This window comes from Cuculus canorus, chromosome Z (genome assembly GCF_017976375.1).
Source record: "Cuculus canorus isolate bCucCan1 chromosome Z, bCucCan1.pri, whole genome shotgun sequence".
In the NCBI taxonomy this organism is placed as follows: domain Eukaryota; kingdom Metazoa; phylum Chordata; class Aves; order Cuculiformes; family Cuculidae; genus Cuculus; species Cuculus canorus.
Genome location: NC_071441.1, coordinates 60,901,716 through 60,921,819, shown reverse-complemented (window position 1 = coordinate 60,921,819; position 20,104 = coordinate 60,901,716).

Here is a 20,104-nt window from a genome sequence, read left to right as displayed (position 1 = left end):
ATCATGCTTTGGTTTATTTTTCATACCCATTCTGCTCTTGATTTTAGATTTATATTCCTTTAGGACCCTGTGCTCTCCCAGTTCTGGTTTGGCTAGATGCCTGACCTATGGCCAAAGGTGGTGAAGAACATTTTAAAACATGAGATTAAATGGGAATTAATGTATATCTTAGGAGATGAAACTTAATTACCCTGATTCATTAATTCATAATAATTAGGGAAACAACATAAGAGGATTGTGTGGCACATGCTACTCTGATCTGGCCAGTGTCCCCGAGATCCACATGAATCACAAAGCTACCAAGATAAAAACATGTTCCTTGACCAGGAAGCAAAAATTCTGCTCCAAAAGGCAGCTACATCCTGTTCTCTGTTCCCAGATTCAGACCCTCGGTATCTCTGTTTTTTCTTTTAAACCACTTAATGAATGCCAAGCGTTGGATTTTCTTTGTAAGTCAGTGTGTCACGAAGCTCTGAGAACAGCAGACAGAAAGCTTAACCTCCTTTCTCTCCCTAGCTGAGAAAGACACCCATGTGACACATCACCTGGTGCAGCCAGCACTCTGAACATATAAGCATGTTGAAAAATGTTTCTTCCATTGTTTCTATCTGCAGGCAGGCACAAAGCTTTGGTCTTAAGAGAACTGCAAAACAGCTGTGTGAGTGCTTGGTTTTAACTGAACCAATGATGTGTGAAGAGGCTTTTCCTCTCACACTTTCTTTTTGTCCAGAGACTCTAATTCTGAATACTTTTGTTGATCATGAAGCACTGCATATTAAAGCTTTTCTGAGACCTCTCCAGGTTGAGACCTCTCCAGGCTGAGACCTCACCCAGAGCCCTGCGTTCAGTTCTGGAGCCTCCAGCAAAGGAAAGACATGGATCTGTTGGAGTGAGTCCAGAGGAGGTCACAAAAATTATCCGAGGGCTGGGGTACCTCCCTTACAGGGACAAGCTGAAGGAGCCGGGGTTGTTCAGTCTGGAGAAGAGAAGGCAATGGGGAGACCTTAGAGCAGCCTTCCAGTACCTAAGGAGAGCCTACAGAAAAGCGGAGGAGGGACTCTTTGTCAGGGAGTATAGGAACAGGACGAGGCAGTATGGTTTTAAGCTGAAAGAGGGGAGATTTAAATTAGACATTAGGAAGAAATGTTTCCCAGTGAGAGTGGTGAGGCACTGGCACAGGTTGCCCAGAGGAGTCATGGATACCTCATCCAAGGAGATGTTCAAGGCCGGGCTGGATGAGGCTTTGAGCAGCCTGGCCTGGTGGGAGGTGTCCCTGCCCATGGCAACTGGATGGTGGAGCTGGATGGGCTTTAAGGTCCCTTCCAACTCAAACCATTCCATGATTCTCAAGCAGTTGGCGAGCACATTTTCACTTGTAAGTAACGGCATTCAGGCACAGCCACAGTTTGAAGTCTCAAGTAATAAATGCAACCAGAATTAAGTGCTCGGTCCCAGTAAAGGCTTAAAATAAAACCCGTTGTTTTAACCAATGTAAAACATTTTAAGTCGATTGAGGACAGTATTCTATTCCAACCTATGTTGAATAAAGATCTAGCCCAAAAGCTGATATGGCTTCCTCCAGCCTCTGAGTTTAAACAGGGCTATTTTACATATTTCCTTTGAAACAAGGTTTAAAAAATGCTGCTTTCTTCCCTGTGAATGTATTCATTAAATATTCTGATGACAGGAATTCCAGGCTCATTCAGAGCCCTTGTGACAAAGGACACAGGTCCAAGTGCTTCCCAGCAGGTTTTTCAATATTTTAGTGTAAGGTTTAAACCAGGGCTTCTACAACCAGATCCCCAAATGAACTTGGTCCCTGTAGTAGCAACAGATCCTCAGCACTTACAAAGTAGTTCTCTAATCTCTAAAGCTATTCCTGCTGCTCAGATTGCCTGTTCTTATGCTTAGGACACACTTTCAGGGACATCCTCTAAGCAAGTGATCAAATAGCACACCTTTCTGCTTCTGCACTTCATTTTATTGCTTCATTGCAATGTAAACTCAGGTAAAGGAGCTCCTTTCATTTGTAGTACCTTCTTAGGGGTTCTGATATCTTGGAAAAATAAAACCCTTGGGTTAAGGTTTATAGTTTGAATTCTGGCCCCTGTTTTGTTAGCAAAAAGCACTTGAAAAAACAGCTTAAGTCATTTGCGAACTCCTCAAATTTAGAATATTTGTTAACACAGCAGTTAGGGCATTTTGCAGAGGAGTGCAATATTCCAATTGTAAACTTTCTTAAACCAGGCAGGAAAAGACTCAAGGGTCTCAGTGAAAATGAAATGCTTAAGGTGCAAGAATGTAAATTACTATTGTCTTCTTAGACGCGATGTGATATCACTAGTGCCATTCCTCCATGGACTGTGGAAGTATGTTATAGGTGTTAGAGAACTAGGCTCTGATACATCAAATGAGCTAAATTTTGCCTAAGTAACCTGTATAGCCTCAACTGCTGCAGCATCCGAGCTCCTAAAAATATTTATTCCTACTATATCCAATCTATCCCTACAGCTGCCTACAGTAGGTGAAATATAAAGTTGTTCAATAATAAGGGAATTGAGCCACAGTGGAATTGGTGGCTATCTGCCATGCCTGACAGAAGGTCACTTGTCAGGCGCACCAGAATTGGTGACCTTCTGTCAGGCACGGCAGATAGCTCTACAAAAATATTGCAAACCCCATGCTAGTTTCCAATCCATTTTGCCAGTCTGTTGTTCTTCTTCTGCCTAAAAAATATCCATCTTCCATGAAGAGCTGAAATATAAGGAGAACAAACGTTATTACAGAGCATCTATAATTCAGTTACCTTGTACTTCTATTGTACGACTAGAAAGTTGAACTAAGACTTAGAAATATGAAATGCTCCTTCACAGGGACAGACCACTCCCAAAGGAAATAGCATTAGATATTTTGTAGTAGTCTTTGACTCTGAAGTCACAATCATAACATTCAATAAAATCATCTTTCATAGTCAAAAAGTCCCAAACACTTGTGCAGATCTTTTTCCACAGAGCTGAAAATGATTCAAAACAAATGGAAAATTCTTTCCATAGACTCCCACTAAAGTAAAGGAGGGGTTTTGGACACCAGTTAGTTCTACACAAAACAACACCCAAATACTGACTTCCTTTTGGAATTCCCTATTTGCATCTGTGCAGCACGTAGGAAGCAGATCCCAAGTAAATAAATGAGTTACAGAGTCACTGCAACATTCAATGTTTATCTTAATTATAAGCTATTTCTTTGAAACAGTTGCTTCTCTCTTTTATTTGAATAGCTGTAAGCTATATCTCACTGTCACTTGAGAAAAGCAAAGTGATTACAAACTTTATGTTCAGTGCACCGGTAGCTTAGGCTTGCAACTCCCATGAAGAGTCAGCTACACCATATGACAGAGATTCCAAATCTCAGGCTTTGCCGCAGGCTCCCAGAGATTAACTGTTGTCAAGGCATTTGTAGAGTTCAGTGAAGATCTCTAAGGACTAAGACTTACCAGTGATTTAAAATGGACAGGCTAAGTAGTTGCTACCTCCAGCTTTCTATCTGCCCATCTGTTTTCCAAACACTGGAGCCTCAGGCTGAGGCTACTTCTGAGCCACCTGCAGCCTGCAGCTTTGCATGTTAAGACACACTGAGATTGGTGCCAGATTTGTTACATGCAGAGCAGTAAATCACTGGAATTCATGAAGGAGATACACATACTCTTGGCTGTCCTTGGTGCAAGGTAGAAAGGAAAGTGTGGTAGTTAGGTCCTATTGAGTGAAGCAGCAACCACTTCAACTGTCAGCTACCTTCTTCAGATTTAGGTTGGGGAGAAAGAAAATATTTTGGTGTTGTACCAGGTCTACTCACTGATGTGACAACTTAGAACTACTAGTGGTTCCTTTAGCCCTGTACACAGATGCTTTAACCTTGTTGTTGAAGAAATACCGTGGCCTGAAGGAGCTTCCTTTTGCACTTTCTCATGGAACTAATGAAAAGCAGCAGCACACTGAGTTGGCTCACAGATACATCTACATACTACCCCACATTCTTTGTTCATGGCAGTGATCCCATGTTCAAATAAACAGAATTTAAATAGCCATGCATGAAGAACCATGCAGCACTGAAGGTAAGATTATGACCTTGGACTGAAAGGTCCTACAGTCAATAATCACAAGGTTCAAAGACCAGAGTTGCACACACAAACCAGATGACAAACGAATTTTTTATAGAAGTCTTCATTCAACTCAAAATTTTTATTTCCTAAGATCTCCCCATGCAAGATTCCCTTGAGGACTCTGGGGAAAACATTCCCTTAGGAAAGGTCTGGAGCTATTGATTGGTGAAAGGGCGATGACTTAGCAGTTAAAAGCAGTGCTGATTTCTCAATGTTATTGCTGCCCATGTTATTGTGATGCAAATAGCTTATACCAAACATCAAGAGTGCTGAGGAGAGATTTATTTTTGTTTAGTTAGTACATGAAGTTTGTATTATAGGCCAAAGCACATGGCCATGTCTGCAAGGGTGGGGACATTATGGGTTATAAGAGCAAGTATCACCACCGCAGTTGAATGCATCATGGGTATATCTGGGCTTGTTTTGCTGATTGATAAAAATCTGCTGCAGCTCACTCACTGGATCACTGTTCTCTTCAGGATGCTGCAGCTTTGTTGGCATTTCTCCCAAGCACAGATTCTTTGCTTGCTACCTGCTTGTTTACACAGGATCTTAAAGGCCAGCTGCCTTCTCAGGTTCCTTCTCAGGTTCCTTCTGGGCCAGCTTCTTCAGTTACCACTGGATCTTCCAGATTTGCCAGTACTTTCCATGCACTCATCCTTTGGGATCACATTTCTGGATGAGGCATGAAGAAGCTAACTGACTTCCAGCCCGTTATGATGGGAGAGGTCTTTGCGGTAGTGTGGGTCTTGTAAGTCATTTTTATAATTCATAAATTAGTAAGAATAATGCCCTAGAGACCTATACAAAGTAAAACATTACTTCTTCCCACATTATCATTAGACCAGCTAGTGAAATTAAGAAAGATGGACAATTTTCAGGGACATACAAGCGTTTCCTGGATGGAGAAAATAGGCATAGACAATTTCATCTCAGAAGAAATTTATGTTTAAGATGGCAGTCCATCATGCAGAAAGGTTCCTAATAGAGCTGAGATTCTCTTATAGATGGGTAATATCATCTTCTCCCCCCTTTCAAAAAAAAAAAAAAGAAAATGAAACGTGATTTGCAAAATAAGACCTCCGCCAAGTTCATAAAAGCTTCTCAGATGAGTGCTTTTGTAATAAACCTTGAGGTTTACCACTGACTCCCATGGAAGCAGAACAGAATTCAGCAGTGTTGATCTCTATCCTAATGATGTAATGGCCAGTTGTGGTTGCGAGGTTAGAAAGGGCAGCACCAGTGCAGTAACGTTAGGTGCCCTTCAGCAGAGGCTGCTATCATTTATAAATTCCTGTGAACTCTCCTGGGTCGAACAGGAGACAGACTGTTCTTCCAAGAGGTGCCTAGCACCAGGAGTGCCAGGGCTATCCGGAATTTGAGGCTCTGGATGCTTTTTTGTCATGTTTTGGCACTGAACTCTTTGTTTTCTTTACTTCCTAATTACTTTTCATTGCAGGGCACAATGTTAGTTCATCTCACAGGAATTTGTTTACTGTTTTCCACTATTTGAAGCCTCTTTCCTGGTTAGTTTTCAATTTGGGAATTACCTTTTCCACACAGACACATTTTTACACTACAGTTCTTATGAGATAATTCCTTTTTTTTCCACTTTTTGCCTTACTCTGGTAAGAAGCGTAACTACTTACTGAAAAACACTGGCTGGCCCGCATCTGTATTTTTCAGTATGGATGAAGTCTTCTCAAGTTAAGAGGATGTCTTGTTTGTTGGTTGCTGACCAGTAATATCTCACTGGAGTAAAAGCAGTGAAAATAAGTCAGGCATTTTAAAGTGCAATCTCGATGTGGTTTGTACCTTATTTTCACTGGCTTGGGTCTGTGGGAATGCAGTGTTAGTTTACAATATGGTTTAGTTTTCTTCTTTTTTCTTCTTCATATTTTTTTTCTCTTTTTTCTTCCTGACTTTCTATCCCAGTTTTTCTCCCACTCCCCTATCTTATTCTGTATGCATCATTGGCTACCGCCAAGACAGGAAATTTGATTACGTAGGGAAGCTCTGACAAAGCACTCTGGACAGTTTAAATCTTTCTTCCACTCTTCTCCCACATTCTTTTCAAACCTATATCTTATTTCATGGCTTGAACCTACTAAATAACTGTATCAAATTGACCGGATTCTCTGTCTTGCCTCTCTTCCTTCTAATCTAAGGTGGTTATATCAAGGCTGACAAGTCTCTATGCATCAGAGATATCTGTTTCCTTAGGGATCTCATATTTGTTAGCTTTAATGCCTCCTGCTTTCAGTCATAGAGATGATTCTACAGCCGCAATTAGGGCATTGAAGGAAGGTGACACTGAAATAACAAAGAAATTGTCATTTCAGAATGAAGAGTCACCTTAATCTCCAACATTTTTTCTCTGGAGTCCATGTAATGCTTAAGACTAAACTCTCAAAGGTTGTATATGACTAAAAGAAGCAAGAATTGAAGAGCCAGATCTGCTGCCTGTGCAAACAAGATGCTCAGTTCCTTCTCTGTGTGTGTGATCATGATGGAGCAGGGAAGGGGAACCGCACCCCACATTGCCAGAAGAGCTCAAGGCTAAGTGTAATATAAACCTGGGAAGGCTCTGCTTGTGTATTGCACAGTAGCAGCTGGAAGGCTGTTTTAATACTCCTGGCTCTTACTCTAAGTCTGGCTTGTTTCCGAGTGCTTCCCTTTAATAGTTTAAAATACAGCATGTATTATGGCACACCATAATACATCATTTCCACTTTCGCTTGGGAGGACCAAAACTTAAAAACCATTTCATAATATGCAAATGCTTCATATTTATTTAACATTTTATACTAATGTTGGCTTTACTAATATTCTACTTCCTAAATCCAATCTACTTTCCAACTATAATCTACTTTGTAAATATATAAACGTGCCTAAACTGAGTATTCACAGACAATTGGGGGGGGGGGGGAATTTTTCCTGTTCTGAGAATGTAAATTGAATAGTGCATTCCAAATGGATGAGAAAGATTCTCTGCCATTTTTTTTTAAATAAAAATAATTACAATGAAGACAGGCTGAGAGAGTTGGGGTTGTTCATCCTGGAGAAAAGAAGGCTCCAAGAAGACTTTCTAGCAGCCTTCCAGTACCTGAAGGGGACTACAAAAAAGCTGGGGAGGGGCTTTTTATAAGGTTATGTAGTGACAGGATGAGGGGGAATGGCTCCAAATTGGAAGGGGAAAGATTTCGAGTTTAGGAAGATGAAGGTGGTGAGGCACTGGAACGGGTTGCTCGAGGAAGTTGTCGCTGCCCCATTCCTGGAGGTGTTCAAGGCCAGGTTGGATGGGGCTTTGAGCAGCCTAATTCAGTGGGAGGTGTCCCTGCCCATGGCAGGGGGAGTGGATCTGGATGATCTTTAAGGTCCTTTCCAATGCAAACTATTCTAGGATTCTATGATTTTGTGTACCAGTTTAGGGGAGATTGTTAGAGACAACCAACTGTATCTATGTGTCTATAGCCAACCAACTCTAAACAACTATATCTGTATCTGTACGTACAAATGGTATGTATGCCTATTTAGAAACAAGGAAATAGGAATTATTTTCAATAACACCTGCTGTTTGTCAGACCCTGTGCTTCATAGAGTCATCTTCTCAAGGGAAACAAAGCAGAGGGTGGAATGAAAACTGTGATGTTCTGCATGGACAATATTCATTCTAGTCTGATGCCATGGCAGGCACAGACAAAACAGGTGATGGAAAGCTAATTGAAGACAGTATGAGTCTCAACACGGAAAATACTCCTATCTTCAGTGTCAGGGGGACTGGAGAAAAGTTTGTGTGCTTTCTCTTGTATCCAACTGGAAGTGTCCAGTTCTCATCAGCAGTCAAGGCTAAAGATTGCTTGCTATACTTTAAACATTTGCACTGTGGCCGAGGTGACACATTTGACTTAAATCTGCCTATCACTTGCAGCCCTTCTGTAGATTTAAAGTCTAGTTTCTTAGCACTTCTTTTATTCCTTCAGATTTACTGTCTTGCCCTCAGAATAATTAAGCTACACTCTGATAAGGGTCTGGGGTTTTTTTACATTTTGTACAGCAAGGCATTTATACAATTCCATTTCCTTGGTTTGCCATTTACTTAAACAAAGTTCTATATCTTTACTTAAACACGAAATGCATTTATTGGTGATACGATGGCTTAAGTTCTGCTTTATTACACTTAGGTGGAACTGTTGAAATCACGTGGTTATGTTATTCTGAGCTCAAATCAGGGTTCAGTTCTGACCTTCGGTATACTCACATAGAATTCTTGCTGATTACAATGAGATCCAAGCATATGCAGCCAAGGCTCAGAATTTGCCCTTTGGTCAGAATATATATTAGTTCTTTTCTTTTTTCTAGATATAGAAGATATATCAAAAACATTGTGCATTTTAAACTTGTTTTTCTTCTCTTCTGCCTGCCTAGAGAAAGCTGTCTGTTCCTATCATTCAACCACAAGAGCAAATCACAAAGATAACCTCCAACTTTGCCAACTGTAGCTCTCCAAACTTGCCAGTACTTTTGCATCAATGATGAGGGCAGGTCACATCACCCTGTTGACACAAAGATATCCATTTGCAGCACAGCCCAGGGATGACAGAGATGACCCTGCCTCTGTTTCACAAGAAGAGGTATTATGTCAGTTCTTATTGGAAATTCCCCCTGGCCAGACACCTCATAAAAAATGATGTTTTAGCTATTTAGACAGTAACTAGCTGTGTTTATACAGGAACTGTTAAACTAATTTAGCAATAACATATTTAAAACTACCATCTTGCACAGTGAGAAAAAGCTGAAAACAGCTGAAAATTACGTTAGTTTGAACTAACGAGCCAAATAACTGAATAAAACTGGCCAAACATTTTTAGCACTTATTTTAGTGTCATTCCAATAGAGTGCACAAAAAGCTGAATGTGAGTCAGAGTTACAGCATCTGAAGCAAAAATAGGAAAAGTTTTTGGCGAAAGTTGTTTACACAGTTTCTGACACAAAAACCTTAGGGAAAGAAAGAAAGAAAGAAAGAAAGAAAGAAAGAAAGAAAGAAAGAAAGAAAGAAAGAAAGAAAGAAAGAACAGAAGGAAGGAAGGAAGAAAGAAAGAAAGAAAGAAAGAAAGAAAGAAAGAAAGAAAGAAAGAAAGAAAGAAAGAAAAGAAGGAAGGAAGGAAGGAAGAAAGAAAGAAAGAAAGAAAGAAAGAAAGAAAGAAAGAAAGAAAGAAAAGAAGGAAGGAAGGAAGGAAGAAAGAAAGAAAGAAAGAAAGAAAGAAAGAAAGAAAGAAAGAAGAAGAAGAAAGAAAGAAAGAAAGAAAGAAAGAAAGAAAGGAAGGAAGGAAGGAAGGAAGAAAGAAAGAAAGAAAGAAAGAAAGAAAGAAAGAAAGAAAGAAAGAAAGAAAGAAAGAAAGAAAGAAAGAAGGAAAGAAAGAAAGAAAGAAAGAAAGAAAGAAAGAAAGAAAGAAAGAAAGAAAGAAAGAAAGAAAGAAAGAAAGAAAGAAGAACGATTTTCTCAAAGCTAACAGAGATTGCGGTGTTGCGAGGACCTGCACTCACTGCTTGTGGACGAGGCATTGGAGTATTTTTCCACTCCATTTTGCTCTTTCGGTTCATATTTAACACTGTACACAGCAGAGTATAAATACACATAACATTAAATCAAAGTAGTTCAGATCAGCTGGCGCGAAGTCTACTTATGCCTGTGTCTCCCATCGTAGAATCATAGAATCATAGAGCCAGAGAATAATTTGGATAGGAAAGGACCTTAAATATCTTGTTCCAACCCCCCCTGCATTGGGCAGGGACACCTCCCCCTGGATCAGGCTGCCCAAGGCCCCATCCAACCTGGCCTTGAACATCTCCAGAGATGAGGCATCCGCAGCTTCCCTGGGCAACCTGTTCAGTGTCCCACCACTCTCCCGGTGAAGAAATTCCTCCTTATGTCTAGTGTAAGTCTGCCTCTCTCCAGTTTATACCCATTGCCCTCTCCAGTCACCACAAGCCTTTGTAAAGAGTCCCTCCCCAGCTTTCTTGTAGCCCCCTTCAGGTACTGGAAGGTTGCTGTAAGATCTCCTCTGAGCCTTCTCTACTCTGGGCTGAACAAGACCAACCCCCTCAGCCTGTCCCCATATGGAAGGTGCTCCAACCCTCTGATCATCTTTGTAGCCTCCTCTGGACTTGTTCCCACAGTTCCTCATCCTTCTTACGTTGAAGATTCCAGGCTTGGACACAGTATTCCAGGTGAGGTCTCACAAGAGAGCAATAGAGGGGCAGAATCCCCTCCCTCACCCTGCTGGCCACGCTTCTTTAGATGCAGCCCAGGATACGGTTAGCTTTCCGGGCTGTGAGAACACATTGCCGGCTCATGTCAAGCTTCACATCAACCAGCACCCCAAGTCCTTCTCCTCAGGGCTGCTCTCAGTCACATCATTTCCAATCCTGTGTTGAAATAGAGGATTGCCCCAACCCAGGTGTAGGACCTTGCACCTGGCCTTGTTGAACCTCATGAGGTTCGCACAGCCGGAAAAAGGTATGGAGAAGGATAATCTAAATCAAGCTCTTAGGTAGTTCTAGGCACAGAACTAGGACAGACATGGGAAAGAGAGAAACCAATTTTACTGGCAAAAAAGAGACTGTAAGGGTTCAGACGAAGTTCTAGGAGACTTGCTCACATGATCAGAGCTGCCGCTGGGGTGAAAACACCACAGAAGAGATTTATTTAAAATTCTCTAATGCTTATGATAGAGCTCACCTTATGCTGATAAAACAAGTATGAATCTTTGAAGTCATTTTGTGCAGTTTAGTGTGAATTTTTAAGGCTCTTGTACTGAATTTAGCAGCGTGCTTCTGGTGCTAGAATACTCCTTCCTGGGAGTCAGGTTTTGCAATAGAATGAATTGTAACAAACCTTAGGGAAAATTGGAAAAATGTTGATGTGTATACACACCCCAAAGTATTTGGATAGGTATGTACAAGACTTAGAGGCATATGAAGTAGAAAGAAAAGCTTGCAAGGAAATATTTATTTAAGGAGGTAAAGGCTGGAGAAGACTTCCTTTTATATAAAAGAAAAGAATTTCCTTTTTCCTTTCTGAATTCTTATGAACTTTTTTCAGTTTGCCTTTTTATTTTCTCATCTTGGGGTACTTCATGTACACAAGCCCTACCAAAACAACGGCTATTTTGCTTCAGTTAAAGTTCTCACTTTATTTTGGCTCTATCATCTGCCTAATTTGCCTCTGAAAACATTTAAAATAATTCTCTGTCATAAGATTTTCTGATTTATGTAAGAAAAAGTTTAAAAAGGGAAGAAAAAATTGTTATTTAAAGATGTTCCTTCTACTCAAAGTTCTGTTCTTCTACCACTTGTCCATAAGACATCTGCAAATGGTCATTTTTTTTTTTTCAAGACTGAAATCAATAAATGGAGAAATATATCCTTAAAAGTCACAATAGAAGTTTGATAGAACAATATAAAATAGCAGTTTGAAATGAAAGCTTGACAGTAAGGTTGCAAAGAGATCCGGAGCCATGTCGACTGTTGAGAGGCTGCTGACACAAGTTGCTTTACTAAAATAGTGGGAGAAGGCACCTCCTTTGTCAGAAGAGACTGTGAAAAGCTGACGTAAAGTCTCCTCTGCATGACTGCCACAGTTGTCTTCTCTTTCATGTGTTTTGAAGCTTAAAAGACTGTGAAGAGCAAGAAAGTGTGTTCTGCATCAAGTTACGGAGGAATACCTGAGTAGGTGATATTCTTGTCACAAAGGTGACTCTTTTTCAGAGTTTACACATAGGAGTGTGGGAAAAGTGTTGGGCACCCAGAGAACAAAATCTCACACAAAGTTTTGTCAGAGTGCTGGATAGGAAATGTGCATTTATTAATAGCTTGCTATTCCCTTTTTGCGGCTTTCTCCTCTTTCTACTGTCTTTCTTTTTAAAAGTAATGATGTTGATATGTTGAACACCTGAGGAACCTGAACATATATAAGTCCATGGGACCTGATGAGATGCATCCGAGAGTCCCAAGGGAACTGGCTGAAGTGGTTGCCAAGCCACTCTCCATGATATTTGAAAAGTCATGGCAATCAGAAGTTGTCCCTGGTGACTGGAAGAAAGGTAACAATGTGACCATTTTTAAAAAGGGTAGAACAGATGACCTTGAGAACTACTGACCTGTCAGCCCCACCTCTGTGCCTGGGAAGATCATGGAACAGATACTCCTAGAAGCTATGCTAAAGCACATGGAGGACAAGGAGGTGATTAATGACAGCCAGCATGGCTTCACCAGGGGCAAATCCTGTGTCACCAGCTTGGTGGCTTTCTATGATAGGGTAACTGCAGCAGCGGACATGGGTAAACCGACGAATGTGATCTATCTGGACTTCTGCAAAGCCTTTGACATGGTTCCTCACAACACCCTTCTCTCTAAATTGGAGAGAGATGGATTTGATGGGTGGATCGTAAGGTGGATAAGAAACTGGTTGGATGGTCGTATTCAGGGAGTAGTGGTCAATGGCTCAAAGTCCAGAGGGGACCTGTGACAAGTGGTGTCCCTCAGGGGTCTGTACAGGGACCAGTGCTATTCAATATCTTTATCAATGATATTGACAGCGAGATTGAGTGCACCCTCAGCAAGTTTGCAGATGACACCAGTTTGAGTGGTGTAGTTGCCACACCAGAAGGACGGGATGTCATCCAGAGGGACCTGGACAGGGTGGAGAAGTGGGCCTCTGAGAACCTCATGAGGTTCAATAAGGCCAAGTGCGAGGTCCTACACCTGTGTTGGGGCAATCCCCGCTTTCAGTACACGATGGGGGATGACGTGCTTGAGAGCAGCCCTGCAGAGAAGGACTTGGGGTGCTGGTTGATGAGGAGCTCGACATGAGATGGCAATATGTGCTCACAGCCCAGAAACCCAACCATATCCTGGGCTGCATCAAAAGAAGCGTGGCCAACAGGGCGTGGGAGGTGATTCTGCCCTTCTATTCCTCTGTTGTGAGACCTCATCTGGAATACTGTATCCAGTTCTGGAATCCTCAACATAAGAAGGATATGAAGCTGTTGGTACAGGTCCAGAGGAGGGCTACAAAGATGATCAGAGGGCTGGAGCACCTTCCATATGAGGACAGACTGAGAGAGCTGGGCTTGTTCAGCCTGGAGAAGAGAAGGCTCAGAGGAGAGCAATCTTCCAGTACCTGAAGGGAGCCTACAAGAAAGCTGGGGAGGGGCTATTCGTAAAGGCTTGTGGGGACAGGACCAGGGGGGATGGGTGTAAACTGGAGAGGGGCAGATTTAGGCTGGACATTAGGAAGAATTTCTTCACTATGAGGGTGGTGAGGCACTGGCACAGGTTGCCCAGGGAAGCTGTGGCTGCCACATCCATGGAGGGTTCAAGGCCAGGTTGGATGGGACCTTGGGCAGCCTGATCTAGTGGGAGGTCCCTGCCCATGGCAGAAGGGTTGGAACAAGATGATCTTTAAGGTCCCTTCCAACCCTAACTACTCTATGATATTTATGTTGATTCAGTAATTTCACTTTTTTTGTTCAGTCAAAATATTCTGAAACATAAAATTGCACAGCTCTGTCTCACACCAGAGAGACAATTCAAAGGGTAATGTAGACCCCTATTCCTGGTACATTCTTATACTGTAGAATATTAGGGCTCATTCTATCTTGCTGCACAAGCATTCAAAAAGCCCACCTCTGAAATGGAAACCCTTCTAAGTACCTTGTCCCATGCAAGTGCCATGTTGTTTTCATGTATTTGAAAGACAAGGTCCAGCATGTTTCTCTTCAAATACTCAGCTGGGTTTTTTAAAAGGAGAGATATAAAAGTGAAGGCTTGAAATACTAGAAAAAGTTAAAAGTGGCAGCTGTTTCATGGCAAATCTGCTGAATTACTTTTAAGGGACAATTGTGTGTAAATACTGCTTAAAAACTTTGAAAAAATACTTTTTGTTAATGGATGCATGCCTACTTTTTGTTTCTTAACTCCTGCATTAAAATTTTTCAGTGATATGTGCAGAAAACAGTGTCTCATTACTTTAAAAAGTCTATTTCTTCAACTTTTTTCTTTTCTACCATAGATACTTTAAACATAAGAATAGCCAGGATTTATAAGTTTGTCCTTCTTTCATTGAACTGATGTGGGAAGAAACAAAACAGCAGCTGACAGCCTCTCATCAGATGGCATGCTGATGAGGATGGTACAAATATCTGCTATGAGTTCAGGGGTGAGATTCTGTAGCAGTAAGCACAAAGAACTGAAAGAAAAAAGAATTATTTTCCTTTGTTGCTTGGCTTTCTGAAACACAGTACTCTTTCAACAAAATGCCCTTTAGATTTGCAGATATTTGGGATTGTGGAAGAGGTGTTCAATTTCACCGTCAGCTCCTTCCAGCCAAAGCTACAATTCAGCAAGCTTTCACTAGCAAGCAGAAGAGCTGCCAATCAATAGTTAAATACTGGCTTGAATAGTGCCTTTGTAAATATTTCTATTGTGCCTTTGAAAGTACAAAGTCAAAACAAAACATCTTTTGACAGTGTGTGAAAAACAAAACTGAAATGCTTCAACAACCTTTTGCAGCTAGAAAGCTGGCTGTATACACTCTAAAATTAATGCTCTTTGTCAGGCAGACGAAAACTTGTGTTCTGAGATTTAACAATCAGCAGCCCAAAAGGGCAGATGCCTGCCTTAAAAAAAAAGCATTTTTTAGCTGTGTGAGTCGGTTGGTTGCATTTTTATTTACCTTTATGGACTATCTGCACTCATCATTGTGTTCACCTTGACCAAGTTTCCCTTCTAAAGGCATTAGCAAGACACTAAGCAGTTTCCAGATCTTCAGTCAGACTGATAGATTGTAAGTTCTGTGAAATAAAGCCTCATATTTGAGTGATTTTTCTTGACTGGAAGAATCAGAATTTATGTTGGTTTTTCCTTTTTTAAATGCTGATTGCACTTGGTGTCACGGGCTCGGCCTGACTGTTTGGTAGCACCTACAGAAAGCAGTAGGTAAGTCAGGCTTAGAGAAGGTCTTTTTGTGTGTGATGTCCCAATTCAGTTAAGTCATGAAAGCACATCTCTGATTTTAAATACAGGGATGATTTAAACGCATCCTGGGTTTAAGGAGAGAAAAACAAATTGCTGAATTGCTGGCAAACTGCTGAGATGTTTTTCTTTTCCTCTATGAGTGGCTCCACTGTTCCTCCTGCGGTAAAGTCTTTCTGAATATGAAGTGCAGATAGTAGTGATGAAGGCAAAGAAAGAGAAGCAATTTTTTTAAGAGGCAGTAGGAAAAAGAATATCCTTTTATACACAAAGAAAATAGTTTTCTTTCATATAGGTTTATAACTTCTGCACAGGATAGTCGCAATGACATGGATTGCAGAAAACATTGCAGGTGGTGACAGAAGCAGAGCACTTATCTTGAGTTGCATAATTGCACTTGCAGAACTGAATATTCAGCTTTCTTTGGATTAAAGGGCACATTGGCTAAAGCTTCCGGTTTATCTGCTGCTTTTATTGTAACTTTTTTTTCAGTTTTAACTTCCAGTGATGATGGCAGGACAACTGGTAGTACTTCACTCAAGACCTAGCAGATTCTAAAGCAGCACCACTGTTGTCAGCCTGCTCAGAGGTGGTCAGTACTCCAAATTATCTCGGGAAAATTAAACACAAGATTATGTGTCCTAGGCCCTGGTTTGTTTTGTTTTGTTTTGTTTTGGGGTTTGTTTTTCTTCTTTCACAGGATCATCTGCTTCATGCTCATATACAATAAATTTGGGTATTGTTTTTAGTCATCTAGCATATTTTGCATACTAGTTAATCCCTCTTCGAAAGAGCATAAGTCTATTCTAGAGCTGTTATGTCTTCAGGAAAATAATTTTCAACAGTTACCTAAAGTTACATCAACTGTTCCCCTTCAGACAGTCATTCTGTTTCTGTGCTAATCTACACAGATTTACAGCTGAATTAACCAGTGTCTTTTATCTGTAGGTCCCCTAAGGTCAGCTCAGCTGACTGTAACCTTGCATTTAGATTTTAAAATTCAACTAGCCCCAGTAAAATTCCGGTTTATGTACACTCAACAACATTCCCTTTATAGCAGTCACGTTGCCCAATTCCAGGTGCATTTGGTAGGAAGGTCTGCAATTCTTTAGTTAGTGGGAAAAGAAATAAGTTCTCTGAAATATGAAGACCTATCAGCACAGGAAATGCAGGAGATGACTGGAACTCCAGCATAATTGAAAAATAGTGAATAGGGAAGGCATCTGAGTAACTGCAGGTGCCAAGCAGGGATTTCTTTCCCAAATAGAAAGAGTTTCTTCCAGGCAGATTACACAGCATACCAATTTTCGTTTAAAAATAGGATCTGGACATTAACATACAAATGTGAATCTTTAGGTGTAGAACTAGCTTGCAGCTTCTGCTGAAGGGAGTACTACTAGCTAGAATGTGGGTTGGGATAAACTTCCATTAAATTACAAGGTGTAACCTGTGTTCTTAATTTAAAGCAGAGCAGTACAAGGTTGCTCAAACAGCAGGAAAAAGAAGTAAACTTCTGAGACAGAAGTGATTTCTAAATACTGCCTGAGCTGAGAATGCAGGCATGTTGTCAGATGAAGGGATATGTACGGAAACATCTAGCACCTAAGGGGAAGGCTAAAGTGTAGGATTTTGGCTCAAGTTCTGTGGAGCTGTGTGGGATGGAGCTGTTGTTTCCCATGGCTCTCACCTTGGCACTAGGGATCCTTCCAGATGGGTCTTGCTAAAAGAGTAAAACTGGAGCCTTGGAATGAGGAACAGAAAATAGCTGGGTGGATCCTGTTATTTTTTCCTGTCGGAGTATCCTTACTGTAGTCATTAAAATCTATCCTTGAGTTTTGAATTTGCAGTCAGTGCTCATAGTAAAATATTTTGAATCTAGATCTTCATCTGGGATGCGTAGTTGTTTTGTCCACTGAAGTCAATGCAATAACAGTGACATAAGTATTCTGAGCCTTAATCCTGCCTGTGGCTTGAAGACCTAGCTCTTGATGTTTCCCTCACGTGCTTTGTAGCAGGAGAAGAAAAAGCATTAGGGAGAAGTGACATTGCTGTTTTGAACCAGAAAGAGTTTCTTTTGTCTTGATTTGTTTTGGGTTTTTTTAAAATTTGTTAGTTTATTTATTTATGAATTAGACAACACCTATCAAATGTTATTCTCCAGTTGAAAACCCTGATGGTGACTGAATATCAGATTATCTGGGCTATGCATCTATTGACAAGCAGGGTAACATAGTAGAAGTGGGTCTGTAAAAACAACAGGTGCCAAGGACTGTATATCCAACAACATATTACTTTCAGTGGATTTTATTTAAGACTGGTTCTGGTCTGACCTGTGAATGGAAAACTCACTAGTGGCTGGAGCACTTCACAGGCATATCTGGGTTACTGTTATCTGCAGGTAATCCAGACAATATGCCTCAAGACCACTCTGCAGTGTGGTATGTAGGAAAAATCAGGAGCTTTGCTTCGAATTTGTGCTCCTGGTCTCACATAAATGTGAGAAGCACATTTCTTCCACTCTGTCCTGACGGCATGTCATCAGTTGTACATCCGGCAATAAGTGCACAGGCCGGGTATGGTCTTGCAAGTTCTTCCCTTGCTAAAAGTCTTCCTACCGGATTAGAGGTAACCTTGCTTGCAAAAGTAGTATTTCTGAGCTGAAGTGAAACATCTCTGGTGCATAGCATATAACTATGGCATTGTTTACGCACCTTTGAGGCTTGGTAGAGAACAGATGTTTCTTATTTTTCAAGTGTACTGAAAAGGAAACAGATTCAGCAGGGAAACTCAAGACAGGGGGTGGTAATGGCTAAGAATTTGTGCTCCCTTGTTCAGGCAAGGTGTTTGACTCGAAGAACTTGATATTGGACTCCAGCAAGCTCCCTGAGACAATATCAACACAGATGCCAAGGTTATTTCAACAACCAAGATTTGATCAATAAGTTTTTACCTGGAGAGGAAATCACCGAGATATCAGCCTCACTACTGAAGTTTTGAACCCCTTGAGTCATACATTTTGGGGTTTGGTGTGCCTAAATGACCAATGATACTTTATTTTTGATAAAATATCCATAGATCAGAGGACAGACAACAAGATTTGGTGTCATCAAAGCAATTAATCAGTCTACTTATTTGATTTTAATGTTTCCGGAAATAAATCTGAAATCAGTGTTATCACCGATATTGCAGCTGGTTTGAGCACTCTCCAGAGGGCAGTTGGAGGTGGCCCTGACAGCTGCTCTGAATTGTCATGATGCACATTCCACAGTTTAAACAGTAATTTATTTTGCAATCTCTGCATCATCAACTCTGGGGTGTTTGTCTGTAATGTTTAATGTTTAAAGAGGTCAATATTTAAAGAGATCTGTGACGGCAAATAAAACCTCTAGGTTGCTTGAAAGTTAATATGTCACACTGATGGCAATACAGAACAAGAACTGTCACTGACAAAGCGTCTGTGCCTCTGTTAAGACAAGAAATTTTGGTGCCAAGAGAACCACCAGTGAGAAAGACTATTTAAAACTTCTGACGCAGTTTCCAAGTATCTCAGTAAAGTTCATGGAAGCTTAAAGAAAACCCTCTATTTGTTAATCTTATTCAAGAAATGCAAGGGAACAGCAGTGTGAATAGCACAAAGTAGGGGATACTGGATTTGCCAACGTGGAGAAATGAACGTTCCTGCTGTTCTCTGCCTCCTTCTCCAAGCCAGTGTGGGAAAAAAAAGGCATATGTTTGGGCAGACTGTGCAGTACACTACTGCTCTCAGTAACGCCTCTAAGAGTTACAATACCTTCCTGTAGGATCAGTGCAGCACAGTAATACTGGGCGTTGAGGTTCCCAGAGTGATGCTGGAATAAACAAAGCAGCAAATTTTGAGTTGTGCTGTCCACAGGGGAAGATGATGGCAATAAAAGCTGGCACTACAGACACCAACATCAGCGCATGTGACTTGTACAAGTCAAGAATCATAGAATCATAGAGTCATAGAATCATAGAATGGTTTGGGTTGGAAGGGACCTTAAAGCCCATCCAGTTCCAAACCACCTGCTATAGGCAGGGACACCGCCCACTAGACCAGGCTGCTCAAAGCCCCATCCAACCTGGCCTTGGACACTTCCAGGGATGGGGCAGCCACAACTTCCCTGGGCAACCTGGGCCAGTGCCTCACCACCTTCATTGTGAAGAATTTCCTCCTCATGGCTAGTCTAAATCTGCCCCTCTCCAGTTTATAGCCAGTTTATAGAAGGAAAAGGCTGGTGGAATCCTTTCACATCTTGGTCATCTGAGATTACCAGGCTTTGCCTCCACTAGCCCTGCTGCTTCTAGATCTCTTCTGACCAACAGGGCTTTCAGCAGCAAAGGTCTGTGGCAGTGATGTTGGGAAGCACAATGGGCCCTCCCTCTCCTTCCACGTAGAATTCTGAGTGAAAGGACTTCTTGATGCCTTAAACACCAGAAGGCTAAAAGATCTCTGAGAAAAATCCATAATTATTAGAATCCCTAAGATACTTCTGCTCTTGCTTACTTAAACTTTAAGAAACAAGTTTAGATGCTTATTGAGAGGACTTCTGATTTTATATATTACATTATGTCTACAAACATAATACCTTCATCTAACTTGGGAAAATTAGCACCTGTAAGCACAAGGAAAATCATTCCACTGAGTTGGAAAAGTACCCATTGAATCTAAGATTACTTTAGTTGAACATCAGTGCTTTAGTGAACATCTTGTTAAGCCTCATGTTGTAGTGTATTCATTGTGCAAACTCAAATAAACTTTTTTATCTTTTTACTTTTTCTAATGTTTTAGGAGCTGTGGCCATCTGTTTCCAGATACTGTAAGCAGTTCTGGTACTTCTGGGAAAGGAGGAGATGGTGTTAAAAAAGCCCTTGTCTCTTAACAAGGAA